This window comes from Triticum dicoccoides, chromosome 7A (genome assembly GCF_002162155.2).
Source record: "Triticum dicoccoides isolate Atlit2015 ecotype Zavitan chromosome 7A, WEW_v2.0, whole genome shotgun sequence".
NCBI lineage: Eukaryota > Viridiplantae > Streptophyta > Magnoliopsida > Poales > Poaceae > Triticum > Triticum dicoccoides.
The window spans coordinates 411,364,466-411,379,720 of record NC_041392.1 but is presented as its reverse complement, the minus strand read 5'-3'; positions in this window follow the sequence as shown (position 1 = coordinate 411,379,720).

Sequence of the window (15,255 nt, the reverse complement as noted above, 5' to 3'; positions counted from 1 at the left end):
AGAAAAATCCAAAAATAAAATAAATAAAAATCCTAAAATCACAAAAATAATTTTCATGGTCTTCTCCTAATATTTAGGACAACATGAACATTTTTGGGCCAAAATGCAATTTTTGAAAATGCAATTTTCCCTAATTTAATCGAATAAAATCTCAAATAAAATAAATATTTTTATTTAAAATTGATTTTCCATTATTTTCTCTGTTTTGAAGAAGTAATATTATCTTCTCTCATTATTTTTTTATTTTGAAATAATTGGAAAAAATAATTTCAAATAAAAATCACCTTGATCCAATTTACCAATTTTGAAAATTCAAAAATGGAATTTTTATGAAAACCTCCAAGTCTCTCAAATGATCCTTGAGTTGCTTAAGGTCTCTAGGATCAAAATGTCCAAATAAAACCAATTCAAAAATGCAAGTATCATGGATGCATATGATGACCTAATGATTAACATCCAAATAAAAAATTGGGATCTTACAAACCTACCCCCTTAAGATGAATCTCGCCCTCGGGATTCGGGTTGGCTAGAAAATAGGCGTGGGTGGTCTTTCCATAGGTCTTCTTCTCGCTCCCAAGTGGCTTCTTCCTCGGTATGGTGGCTCCATTGAACTTTGCAAAACTTGATGACCTTGCTGCATGTAACTCGGGTGGCAAACTCGAGAATCTTAACGGGTTTCTCCTCGTAAGTTAGGTCACTCTCCAACTGAATAGCTTCCAGGGGCACTGTATCTCTCAGTGGAATAACGGCCATCTCTGCATGGCACTTCTTCAATTAGGAAACATTAAATACATCATGAACTCTTGACAATCCTTCGGGTAACTCCAACTTGTAGGCTACTTCTCCCATACGTTCTAGAACTCGGTATGGTCCTACAAATCTTGGGGCTAACTTTCCTTTTCTCGAAATAGTATATCTCCTCGAAGTGGTGACACACGGAGATATGCTCTGTCTCCGACTTCATAGGCTACGTCGTTGCGTTTCATATCATCATAACTGTTCTGCCTGGACTGAGCTACCTTCGGTCTATCATGAATCAACTTAACCTTCTCTTCAGACTCTCTGATTAAATCTGGTCCGAACAATTGATGGTCTCCAACTTTATCCCACATCAAGGGTGTCCTGCACCTCCTTCCATACAAAGATTTGAAAGGGCCATCTTCAAACTAGCCTGGTAGCTGTTGTTATATGAGAACTCTTCGTAAGGCAAATTATCATCCCAACTAGATCCATAATCTAGCGCACAAGCTCTCAACATGTCCTCTAGAATCTGATTGACTCTCTCAGTCTGTCCATCTGTGTGCGAATGAAAGGTTGTACTGAACTCTAGCCTGGTACCCAAAGTCTGGTGCAACTGATTCCAAAACTTCGAGGTAAACTGTGTTCCTCTATCTGATATGATGGTCCTCAGAACTCCATGCAGACATACGATCCTAGTCATATATATCTTGGCCAACTTCGAGCTCCTATAAGTGGTTTTCGTGGGGATAAAGTGAGCCACTTTGGTTAAGCGATCTACTACCACCAAAATGGAGTCATAGCCTGATCATGTCCTGGGTAATCCGGTGATGAAATCCATGCCAAGCTTATCCCACTTCCATTAGGGTATTGGCATAGGCTGAAGTAATCCTGCTGGCTTCTAGTGTTCTGCCTTAACTCTCTGACATACGTCACATACTGCTACATACTCAGCAATATCCTTCTTCATACCTGTCCACCAGAAACGTTCCTTAAAATCCAAATACATCTTGGTGTTTCCTGGGTGAATCAAGTATGGTGAATCATGAGCCTCCTGAAGTGCTAACTTCCTGATCTCTGGGTCATTGGGCACATAAATACGGTCCTCAAACCATAAAGTTTCGTGCTCATCCTCATGAAAACCTTTAGCTTTCCATTACTCATCCTTTCCTTTATCTCTGCAATATCCTTATTAGTCTTCTCGGCTTCTCGAATCTTTCCCAACAATGTAGACTGAACCTCCAATGCTGCTACAAAACCACTCGGAACTATCTCCATTCGAAGTTCCCTGAGATCATCGGCTAACTCCTGCAGTAATCCTCCGGTTACGAGAGTATTTACATAACTCTTGCGGCTCAACGCGCCTACTACAACATTGGCCTTTCCTGGATGATAATGCAACTTCATATCATAATCCTTTATGAGCTCCAATCATCTCCTCTGCCTGAGATTCAACTCCTTCTATGTGAAGATATACTTCAAACTCTTATGATCCGTGTATACATCACAATAGTTTCTAATAATAAAATGTCTCCAGGTCTTGAGTGCATGCACTAGGGCTGCTAACTCCAAATCATGTGTGGCATAATTCAACTCATGAGGTTGAAGCTGACGTGAGGCATATGAGACAACTCTTCCATCTTGCATAACTATACCTCCAAGTCCCTGGTGAGAAGCATCACAATATACATGGAAATCCTTGCGTATATCCGGAAGAATTAGCATTGGGGCTGTATGTAAACATTTCTTCAACTCCTAAAAACTGGGCTCACAGTCTTCGGTCCATTTTAACTTGGTGTCCTTCTTCAATAACACCGTCATGGGCTTCGCAATCTTGGATAAAATTTCAATGAATCTCTAGTAATATAATGCGAGTCCAAGAAAACTGCGTATCTCTCCAACTGAGGGGGTGGGTCCCAACCACCCAGTGACAGACTGAACATTGGTAGGGTCTACTGCTATACCTTCTCTAGATATAACATGTCCGAGAAATCCAACTTCTTTCAACGAAAACTCACATTTGCTGAACTTGGCGTATAGCTGATGTTCCCTAAGCTTCTCGAGAATGAAGCACAAATGTTCCTTGTGTTCTTCTTCATTCTTCGAGTACATCAATATATCATCAATGAACACCACAACAAACTTATCCAAGAACTCCATGAGCACCTTATTCATCATACTCATAAAATAGGCAGGAGCGTTAGTCAATCCAAAAGACATGATCATGTACTCATATAGCCCATACCTTGTGGTAAAAGTTGTCTTAGGTATATCCTGTTCTCGGATTTTCAGCTGGTGGTATCCCGATCAAAGATCGATCTTGGAGAATACTTTAGCTCCCTACAGCTGGTCAAACAAATCATTGATCATTGGTAGTGGGTATTTGTTCTTGATCATCACCTCATTCAGTGCACGATAATCAACAACCATTCTCAAGGATCCATCTTTTTTCTCAACTAAGAGCACTGGGCTCCCCATGGTGATGAAATTTGTCGGATATAACATTTATCCAATAACTACTTAATCTGCTTCTTAATTTCGTCCAGATCATTTGCGGGCATCCGATACGGTCTCTTCGATATCGGTCCAGTGCCTCGTAACAGCTCTATCAAAAATTCTATGTCTCGATCTGGTGGCATTCCTGGTAATTCCTCTGGAAATACATCAAGATAATCCTTCACAACTGGCACTTCCTCTTGAAAAACTCCCGAGAGTGAATTTACTTGAGTCCTCCTTGGCGCATGCCTAGACACATACTTGATCCGTGTACCCTCTAGGTGGTAAGGAGAAATGTTCTACTAGCACAATCGATATTTCCTCCATACATCGATAGCCAATCCATGCCTACTATCACATCCAATCCTTGTGACTCCAAAATTATTAGGTCTGAGGGGAAAATATGCCTACCTATGGTCAATTGCAAATGAAAACATCCTCTGCTAGCCATATACTCTGCTTTAGGTGAGCTTACTAACATAGGTGTCTTAAGGGCTACGGTGGGCAACTTAAACTTATCCACAAATCCCCTTAATATGTATGAATGCGATGCACTAGTGTCAAAAAGGACAATAGCAGTAAATGACTTAATAAAAACTTACCAATAACTACATCGGGTTGTTCTTCAACTTCCTCCACGTTGACGTGGTTCACCTGCCCTCTAGCGAAAGGGTTGGGCTTCTTTTTAGAGCTTCCATTTCCGTTCCCATTCTTTATCTCAGGACATTCATTGGCGTAGTGTCCAGTCTTCCCTCACTTGAAATAGGTAACGTGACTCAGATCCTTCTTGGCGGGGGTTGCTAGGTTGGAACGGCTCGGATTGTTGTTTCCTCCATTCCCATTCGCATTCTTAGGGGCACTATTATTATGTGAACTTCCTCCATTATGATAATGTCCTCCATGGTTACGATGGATGTGTCCTCCCAAGTTCGGGGTAAAACGAGGCTTTTGCTGAGATCGAGAGTTGTACTTCCCCTGTCCATACTTTCGTTTGCGATTCTCACTCTACTGCTGCTTGCCTTCAATCATAAGAGCCCTGTCTACCAGCTCCTGATAGTTGGCAAATGTTGCCACCATCAATTGCATACTCAGCTCGTCATTCAGCCCCTCCATAAACTTCTCCTGCTTCGCGACATCTATGGCCACATCATCTGGGGCATAGCGAGCTAACTTGCTGAACTCATCCACATACTATGCCACATTACGGTTTCCCTGGTGTAAGTTGTGAAACTCACGCTTCTTCATGCTCATGGCTCTGGCTAAGACATGGGCAGTGCGGAATGCTTGCTGAAACTGATCCCAAGTGACATTGGCGACGGGGAAAGTGACTGTGTAATTCTCCCACCATGAGGCTACGAGTCCATCCAGTTGATGTGCGGGAAGACGCACCTTCTCAGCATCTGTGCAACCTGTAGTGGTCAGCTCCCTTCCAATCTTGCGGAGCCAATCATCAGCAACAATCGGCTCGGTGCTACTAGAGAACACCGGCGGATTCAACCTCAGAAAACAGGCTAAGTTGTCGACCGTAGGTGGCGGCGGTGGGTTGTTGTAGTTGTTGTTGTAGTTGTTGTTGTTGTTGTTGTTATTGTTGTTGCTGCTGCTGCTGCTTTGGTTCTGGACTAGCAACTTCATCAAGGCATTCTGCTGTTGGATCAACTAAGTGAGCTCCGGTGGGAAGGCAAATGCGGGGTCATGTCTCGGAGGCATGTGATTGGTTTAGAGGGGTGAGAACAGAATAGAACAAGGTCTAAAGAGAAATCACTAACCATACGCACATGAGACAAACACATTCATTTCACACCACTCAATTCAAACAAGATCATACAATCGATCTAAGCTACCATTACAAAATAATCGGACTATTACTATATACATGGAAGAATACTAATGATAATATGGTGGTCGACTAGAAATTTTGTTCAGTGGAAGACTCCATGATATCTGCTCAGCTTCGTCTTCATAATCATCATCATTGTTAGGGTCGGAGTCTGTGTTGTCTAGTATGATGTAGTCTTCAGAACGAATGTCCTCTTCAGGTTCGGGATCACCCATGAATATTCCTAGGTTCTTCTTCAGGTCTTCATTCTTCTCCCGTAGTACTGCAATTTATTCTTCATATCCATCGCATGTAGACTTGAGTTCCTCTTCTAGCTCCATGTTCCTGGTCATCACCTTCTTCATGTCTATCATATTGGCACACATTTGGTTCTCCTAACGACATATGTGCTAAATTAGCTCATGTATGTAGGCTGCAATGGATTTATCCCTCATGGTGCAGATCATCTCCCATTGCTCATCTTGATGTCCACATATCTAGTAGATGGTGTCCTTAAGATCCATATTGTATACCTCACCGATGCATACAATGGCAATGTGGGCGGCCATGCTCTTTCCTAGACTACAGGTTGGTGCATCAAAGGAAAACTCGATGGGCTCGGTAACTGGCGCGAATGTCCTTCTGTAAGGTCTAAGGCCCGTGTACCCCTTCGTCCACCTAGACTATATATACTCCTCCGCCTCCCTATTTCTAGGGTTAGCGTTGTGATAGCTCATTTGTGAGATAGCGCCTCGCTCATCCATACGGATCTACTCCTTGAGAGAGACCGCAGCCCCTCTTCAGAGATGATCCACGTTGGATTCAAGACCCCCTCTCAGGTGGCCCCATCAAGACCTCCTCACGGAGAAGAATCGGTTACCCTTTGTATAGTCCCTTGTTGACTTTGGATCGTGTGATCTCTATGTGAACTCGGATCTAGCATATGTGTGGTCATTCTTGTTGGTTGGAGTGATTCTCTCGTGTTTCCCCTCGTGTTTTCCCTCGCGTTCTTCGCAGGATTTGCTCCTTTCGTGAAAGATCGTCCATCTAGGGTTCCACCCTACATCATCTTGGTATCTAGAGCCGGGTTGATCACAATTTCGGAGCCTCCCCGTTGTGTTTTCTAGCCTTGTTTTGTTGATTTTGTTCCTAATTCGAAAATTCCCCACAAAAATACCCCCACTTTTTTTGTGATTTGTTGGTGTGATGAAGTTTTGTTGGATTTGATCCGCGGATTTCCTGTGTTGCAGGTAGATCTAGCTTTTCCCCATCTTTTCCCCAATTTCCATCCACAAAATCTCCCGAATTTTGCCCGATTTTGCCTCTTCCACGTGGAGTTCATCGAGTTCGTCCTCGAATCCACAGCCCGGACATCCGGCCCCCAAGCTCGGACATCCGGCCCCTGACAGCATCATTTCCATCCACCGACCCGTTTTCCGTCCAAATCTCGCCAAATTTTGTCCCGGTGCCCACATCTACTTCCGCATACCACCACCACTTCCGCATAGCACCACCATTTCCCACATACACCACCGTCGCTTACCCATTACCAATTTTGACACATTTTGCCTTGAGAATTTGAGTTGCGGTTCCGTGTCCTATTGTGTTTCGGCTATTTAGGTAAGGTTGACATCAACATCACTGCTGCTCATCTTTGCCACGGATTCTATCGACAACAACCACTTCACCATTTTCACACCATCATCTGTTCTGGCTTACAAACAACCAACATCAAACGGTAACCTTATCTTGGTATCGTGATACATCATTCGTGCCATTACATTGATAGCCAGCATACCCAATTTTGCGTATCTTACCCATCGAGACTAGCCTTTGAGTATTGTCGGCAACATCACTTGTGCACATTAGTGATCATACTTCCCATTGCATACATATCATATCATTGGTCCATATCTTAGTATCATCTTTTGTGTCACAAAGTTGTCATCACATACACAATTGCTATCTTGGTTCGTGAAACATTGCATGAGAAAAGATCTCAAACAGAAAGAGCCAAGCAAACTTTTAAGCAAAAGGGAAAGTTAAGCAAAGAGCTTTTAAGCAAGAACCATAGCATCATACTACATTAAGATTGTCATACTAGATCATCTTGGATCATATCATCGGAATACCATGCATAGAGCATACTTGGGATAGAAGCCGTTGCATTTTTGCTTAGTAGGTTGTGCACAAGTCTTCGTATCCGCCTATTGTGCAATCATGCTAGCGTCTCTCTAGTGTTGTGCAACAAGAGCATTTCCGTGGATTCCACATTTTGGCACATTCCTTGGTTGCATGACCCCATTTATCTCTTTGCCTGTGTGTTTCCGGGTACCATATTTTGCTCTTGGCCTACTTGTTGCATTGCAAATTTGCGAATCTTTTCCATCATTATTGAAGCTCACTAACAATTGCATCAAATTTTGTGCCACCATCCTAACCGAGCTCCAGCATCAGCTTTTACTTGTGTAGGTGTGAGAAACCGACAATAATTGGTACCAATTGTGATATTTCCTTGTTCCACATTAGAGTGATCATTGATCCATCTTCAACATCGGTCAAGGTACATTTTGTATAAGTTATTCTCTTTCTCCCACTCACATATTTGCTTGGAATGATGGATAGGCCAAGTACTTCTACCAACCCATTCTTCATCAAGTAAGACGATGATATGTCCTCCTAAATCACAAAGAGCCACCTCTTTAGTGCACAATGTGCTTTGCATCCAGATCAACAAGCAATGAGCGAATGCATCGACAACCTCGCCACCGACTTGCGACTCTCCGAGCAACGTACAAGAGACTATTTCCACAAAAAGCTCGACGACCATAAGCAAGAGAATGATGCAAGAATGGACGAGATTCATGCTTTGTTTCTCAACTGCTCTTCTTCCACTTCGTCCTCCTCAAGACAGAGCCGCTCAAGTCGACACTCCGACTACTCCATCTCCGACGCAAGTACACCGACATCAAATACTCTTCGACGTGCCGCGTGCCAAGATCGTCAAGCAAACCGCAACCCTCTACACGACAACAACTCTCAAGAGCACCAACACTATCAAAACCAAGCTACATTTGCGCAAGCACGAGAACGGCAACAGCAACGCCAACACAAAGAGGAAGAGCGAGCGCGACTACATCAAGATGCACAAGACGCCGAGGCACAACATCAAGAATAACAATTGCGAGAAGCTCAAGCACTTGAGGTGCAACGTGCCCTCTGGGATTCAAGTCGAGCCGTAGCCACGCGCAACCGACAAGCTCATGAGAAACAAGAAGTGCTTCACGAAGAGGTTCAAGAGAGGATTTTTCAAACAAGAGTGAATCGTCAAGTCCCTCAAGCTCCTCCACAAGCTCGACAAGCACCTCAAGTTCAACAAGATCAAGAAGACAATGGAAATCATCCAAGACAAGAACAAGTTGAGGGAGACAATCCTCCTTGTCAAGGACTTCATCACCCTCGACCCCAACACAATGAAGAGCAACGCTACGGCAAACTAAAGTTCACCATGCCCAAGTTCAATGGAAGCAACGATCTCGAAGAGTACCTTTAATGGGCATTGAATGTTGAAAAAATCTTCTGCTTGCACAACCATGAGGGAGAGAAGTAGATCACTATGGCATCCCTTGAGTTCCAAGACTATGTCTTCATTTGGTGGGAACAAGTCAATGAGCGCCGAGCGACAAGAGGTGAACCACCCATCACTACTTGGGCGCAAATGAAGCATGTCATGAGAGCACGCTTCGTGCCAACTTACTACAATCGCGACCTCTTCAAGAAACTCCAACTCCTCAATCAAGGACCAAGAGCGTTGAAGAATATTACAAGTAAATGGAGATTGCCATGATACGAGCTAATGTCACGGAAGATGATGAGCAAACTATGGCACATTTCTTGAATGGACTCAATCATCCTATCAAGAAGATCGCCGACTTCCAACCATGCTCGAACCTCATCGAGTTAGTACATCAAGCTACCAAAGCAGAACGTCAAGTGCAAGATGACTTCAAGTATGCCAAGTTCTCATCCATGTCCTATGGCTTCTCCAATAACCAAGCCTCAACGACTCCAACACCTTCTACCTCAACCAAGCCATCTACAAGCAACGCCGACAAGTCGAGTTACAAGAAAACTTCGATAACCTCAATTCATCCTCCTACTACAAGCAACTTCAAGCCAAGAGCTTCATCATCCTCTACCCCAACCGATGAGACCGTCAAGACAAGTTCCTCCAAATGCTTCACATGCGGAGGACGAGGCCACAAGTTTTTTGACTGTACCAGCAAGCAAACCATGATCCTCAAAGATGATGGTACATATGACTCCATGAGTGAAGGAGAAATGGAAGCACTTGAGAAAGTGTGAGGGAGTCCTAGATTAGGGGGTCTCCGGACAGCCGGACTATATCCTTTGGCCGGACTGTTGGACTATGAAGATACAAGATTGAAAACTTTGTCCCGTGTCCGGATGGGACTCTCCTTGGCATGGAAGGCAAGCTTGGCAGTACGGATATGTAGATCTCCTCCCTTGTAACCGACTCTATGTAACCCTAGCCCCCTCCGGTGTCTATATAAACCGGAGGGTTTAGTCCGTAGGACAACAGACAATCATACCATAGGCTAGCTTCTAGGGTTTAGCCTCTTCGATCTCGTGGTAGATCAACTCTTGTAATACTCATATCATCAAGATCAATCAAGCAGGACGTAGGGTATTACCTCCATCGAGAGGGCCCGAACCTGGTTAAACATCGTGTCACCGGCCTCCTGTTACCATCCGCCTTAGACGCACAGTTCGGGACCCCCTACCCGAGATCCGCCGGTTTTGACACCGACATTGGTGCTTTCATTGAGAGTTCCACTGTGCCGTCACCATAAGGCTTGATGGCTCCTTCGATCATTGGTAATGATGCGGTCCAGGGTGAGGTTTTCCTCCCCGGACAGATCTTCGTATTCGGTGGCTTCGCACTGCGGGCCAACTCGCTTGGCCATCTGGAGCAGATCGAGAGCTACGCCCCTGACCATCAGGTCAGGTTCAAAAACTTAAACTAGACTGCCGACATCCGCAAAGACTTGATCTTAGACCGATTCGAGCCCATGTCAGGTGCGCCGCAGGATCACGACGAGCATGATTTAGCTCTACCGTTAGACAATGTTCGGGAGATCACACCTACAACTACTCCGGTCTTCAATCCGGATCAAATTGCGCCATCCGAGGATGGGTGGATAGAACCCGCCGTGGAGGCCGCACTCTTAGTGGCGATGGAGCCGGATACTGACTTCACCCCTTACAAGAGTTGTGTTGCCGAACCACTGGACTCGTCCCCGGCCACGGACTCCGAGCCGCCTACGCCCATGCCTATCGAATCCGATTGGGCGCCGATCATGGAGTTCACCTCCACGGATATCTTTCAGCACTCACCTTTTGGCGACGTGCTAAATTCATTAAGGTGTCTCTCCTTGTCAGGAGAACCTTGTCCGAACTATGTTCGGCTAGAATGGGATGCAGACGACGAAGAAATCCGCTCCCCACCCACCACCCACTTAGTATCCACTGTCGACGATTTAACCGACGTGCTCGACTTTGACTCCGAAGACATCGACGGTATGGCCGACGATGCAGGAGACGAACAGGAACCACCGCCCACAGGGTGATGGACCGCCACCTCATCATATGATATATACATGGTGGACACCCCCAAAGAAGACAATGGCGATGAGACGGCGGGGCGATGAACCCTCCAAGAAACAATTGAAGCGCTGACGTCAGCGGCGCCACTCTAAGTCCCGCCATAGCAAAAGTAGTGATACCGGCACAAGAGACAATAACACTCCGAATATTGCCGAAGACGACAACAATCCCCTCTAGCACGATTTAGAGCGGGAGAGTGAACAAGCTAGCCCTCCAGAGCAGGCAGCAGATGGAGAATCAGAGGAGGACAATTACATGCCTCTCTCCTAAGACGAGGTGAGCATCAGCGACGAAGAATTTATCATGCCTGAGGATCTCGTCGAGCAGGAGCGCTTCAACTGCAGGCTTATGGCCACCGCAAACAGCATGAAGAAAAAGCAACAACTGCTTCAAGCTGACCAAGATTTGCTAGCAGACAGGTGGACCGAAGTCCTTGCGGCTGAGGAATACGAACTCGAGCGCCCCTCCAAGAGTTACCCAAAGCACAGGTTGCTACCTCACCTCGAGGAGGAAGCATTGAAATCTACATCACCAGTGTACGATGCGGTTGACCGGCCACCTCGTGGCCGAGCCAGAGAGGCGTTTCAGCCTGAAGTTCAGCCTGCACCCCGCCGCCATGAAAATACCAAGGCCCGGGGCAACACACGGGACCTGCGAGACGTATTGGAAAGTAGGGCAAAACATGCAAGGTCGATATACGGGTCAAAGGGGCACACGCCAATGCGCGACAATGACAGTCACGCTGGATACACTAAAAGTAAATCCGGTCAGGCCGAACACAGCAGACAAGACTCATATGAACTACATCGTAATATAGCCCGGCACAGAGGCGCCGCACACCCCCTATGCTTCACAGATGAAGTTATGGATCATGAATTCCCGGAGGGTTTTAAACCCGTAAATATTGAATCGTATGATGGTACAACAGATCCTGCTGTATGGATTGAGGATTTCCTCCTCCATATCGACATGGCTCGCGGTGATGATCTGCATGCCATCAAGTACCTCCCACTAAAACTCAATGGACCAGCTCGGCATTGGCTGAATAGCTTGCCAGCAGACTTCCTTGACAACTTCCAGGGCACTTATGTGTGACCACCGGATGCTGATGACTTGAGCCATATAACTTAGCAGCCAGGGTAATCGGCCAGGCAATTCTAGACACGGTTTCTAACCAAGAAAAACCAAATTGTTCACTGTACAGATGCAGAGGCCTTAGCGGCATTCAAGCATAACATCCATGACGAGTGGCTCGCCCGGCACCTCGACCAGGAGAAGCCGAAATCTATGGCAGCCCTCACGACACTCATGACCCGCTTTTGCGCGAGTGAGGATAGCTGGCTGGCTCGTAGCAACAACACATCAAGGAATCCGGGCACTTCGGATACCAAAGATGCCAACGTCAGACCACGCCGTAACAGACAAAAGCGCCGCAACAACGGCGATAACACCGATGATATGATAGTCAATGCCGGATTCAGAGGCTCTAGATCCGGTCAGCGGAAAAAACAATTCAAAAGAAGAACTCCGGGCCTGTCCAGTTTGGATCACATACTCGATCGCTCGTGTCAAATACAAGGCACCCCTGATAAGCCAGCCAATCACACTGACAGAGAATGCTGGGTGTTCAAGGAGGCCGACAAGTTGAATGCCCAAAACAAAGACAAGGGGCTGCATAGTGATGACGAGGATGAGCCCCGGCCGCCGAACACAGGAGGACAGAAGAGGTTCCCCCCACAAGTGAAGACAGTAAACATGATATACGCAACCCACATTCCCAAGAGGGAACTGAAGCGTGCACTAAGGGACGTCTATGCGATGGAGCCCGTCGCCCCAAAATTCAACCCATGGTCCTCCTATCCGATCGTAGGGACCACCCCACTAGTATCCGTCATGGTGGATCCTCCGCATTGGTCCTAGACCCCATCATCGACGGATTTCACCTCACTCGAGTCCTTATGGACGGTGGTAGAAGCCTGAACCTGCTCTATCAGGATACAATGCGCAAAATGGGTATAGATCCCTCGAGGATTAAACCCACCAAAACCACCTTTAAGGGCATCATCCCAGGTGTAGAGGCCAATTGCATGGGCTCAATCACACTGGAAGTGGTCTTCGGAGCTCCGGACAACTTCCGAAGCGAGGAGTTAATCTTCGATATCGTCCCGTTCCACAGTGGCTATCACGCACTGCTCGAGCGAACCGCATTTGCAAAATTCAATGCGGTACCGCATTACGCATATCTCAAGCTCAAGATGCCAGGACCTAGGGGGTCATAATAGTCAATGGAAACACAGAACGCTCGCTCCGCACGGAAGAGCATACTGCAGCCCTTGTCGCAGAAGCACAAAGCAGCCTTTTTAGGCAAACTGCCAATTCAGCAATACAGCCCCCGGGCACCGTCAAGCGAGTCTGGAGTAACCTGCAATAGGATCGCTTGGCACGTTCAGAGCTTGCCAAGCAATCCGTCCCCCGTCCTAGTCCTAGTCAAGCGATGAAATCTGTGCCGCGCGTCCATAATTACGCACTAAAACTACCATGGGCATAGGCGGGGGCACGATCAGGGCACGTCCCGCGATGCGGCATAACTGCCCTAGGGGCTGCATACCTTTATCATTTTTTCTTTTTCAGGACCTTACTCTCTAGAAGCCCTTTCCGGTAGTATGATTGCCGGACACATTACGGGAAGGAACAACCAAGGAGGCAAGAAGCTAAGACGTACAAGCGAACCCCCAGGTGGTCTCTAATAACAATCGATATAACCGCTTTTTACTTCCCATACGCAGCTTGCCCTTGGATAGGACATGTCAAATAGTCCTATTTTTTGCTTATTGCACTACTTGTATCAGTACGCTTCGACGTATTATTTAAATAACAATGCATAGCATTAGTCTATTATTGCATTATCCATCTTTTTCTTATATGTTCATTTCGACAACTTGCACCCGTACATTCTGGTACGGTCAGTATGCCAGGGGCTTTCCATTTACCCCATAATACGGTGTGAGAAGTCCGAACACTTTCGACAGTGCGGCACACCGAACTTATAGCATTATATGCATCAGCTCCGAATCATGTCTTGGGTCAATAGTTGGGTTTGCCCGGCTCCCATGTTTTGGTACCTTACGTTCCGCTATATCGGCTAAGGTAGCGCTGGGATAACTACTGTGATTGTGTCTCGGTTATTCCGGATGAGCACCTCAGTAGAGAAAGCCAAAAATTGTCTGTCATGATAAGGCGAGAGCTGGTCGCTGTTCGAGAGGTCTCAAGTCCTTAAAGACTTTTTCCGTTTCGGACGAGGAGTCGGCCTTGCCCGACTTAGGCGTATATAGCGCCCCAAGTTCGGCCTTCCAAATACTAGGGGCTTTGCCAAAATTTAAAATTGTAGACTTCTATGGCTAAGTGAGAGTGATAAAGCCTTATAGTCCGATTGCCTGGTTCGTTGTGCTGAACACCTCCCTCGAAGGACCCAAAATTGGGATAAAGAGTGCTTGAGTTTATCCCGAACACCCCAGTACTAGGTTCATGGGGGCAGAAGCCGACGACTGGCCAACTCTCAGATTTTATAAACGGCCGCACAGAAGGTAATATTTTAAATTCAAAAAGCGTTGCATAGCGCGAATGAACTCGTTTCACATTACAGGATCATATGAGCATGTTCATTCAAAAATTACATCTCTAGCACATTACTCCGCCACAAGGCGGGAACCCTTCAGGACACTGTCATAATACATTTCGGGGCAGCGATGCTCCTTGCCCTCCGGTGGCCCCTCCTTCACTAGATTTACGGCGTCCAGCTTCGCCCAGTGCACCTTCGCCCGGGCAAAAGCCCTGCGTGCACCCTCGATGCAGACGGACCGCTTTATGACTTCAAGCCATGGGCAGGCATCCACAAGCCGCCTCACCAGACCGAAGTAGCTGCCAGGCAGGGGATCGCCAGGCCACATCCAAACTATAAGACCCTTCATGGCTTGTTCGGCCTCCTTATGAAGCTCGACCAGTTGCTTCAGCTGGTCGCTCAAGGGCATTGGGTGTTCGGTCCCAGTATACTAAGACCAGAACAACTTTTCCATTGAGCTCCCCTCCTTAGCTCGGTAAAACTCCATGGCATCCATTACACTTCGGGAAGATCTGCGAACGCTCCTGGAGAGCTCCGAACTCGGGTAAGTAAAAGGAAAGTTTCCTTCACATGCTTGCTTTGCATAATGAATGCCTTACCCGCTGCTATCTACTTCACCGCATCAATCTCCTGGAGGGCCTTGTGGGCTTTAGCCTTGGCGCTCCGGGCGCTTTCAAGCGCCTTCGCAAACTCGGACTGTCGCGTCTTAAAGTCAAGCTCCAAGGACTCGTGTTTTTTGGTGAGAGCCTCGAGCTCTTGCTGCACCTCACCTACTCGGGCTTCTTGCTTTTCCCGCTCAATGTGCTCCTTGGCCTCTTTGTCTTCGGCCTCGGACAACGCCTTCTTCAGGGTCGCCACCTCGGTCGTGGCCCCTAGCAAATACATGATGATCCTATTA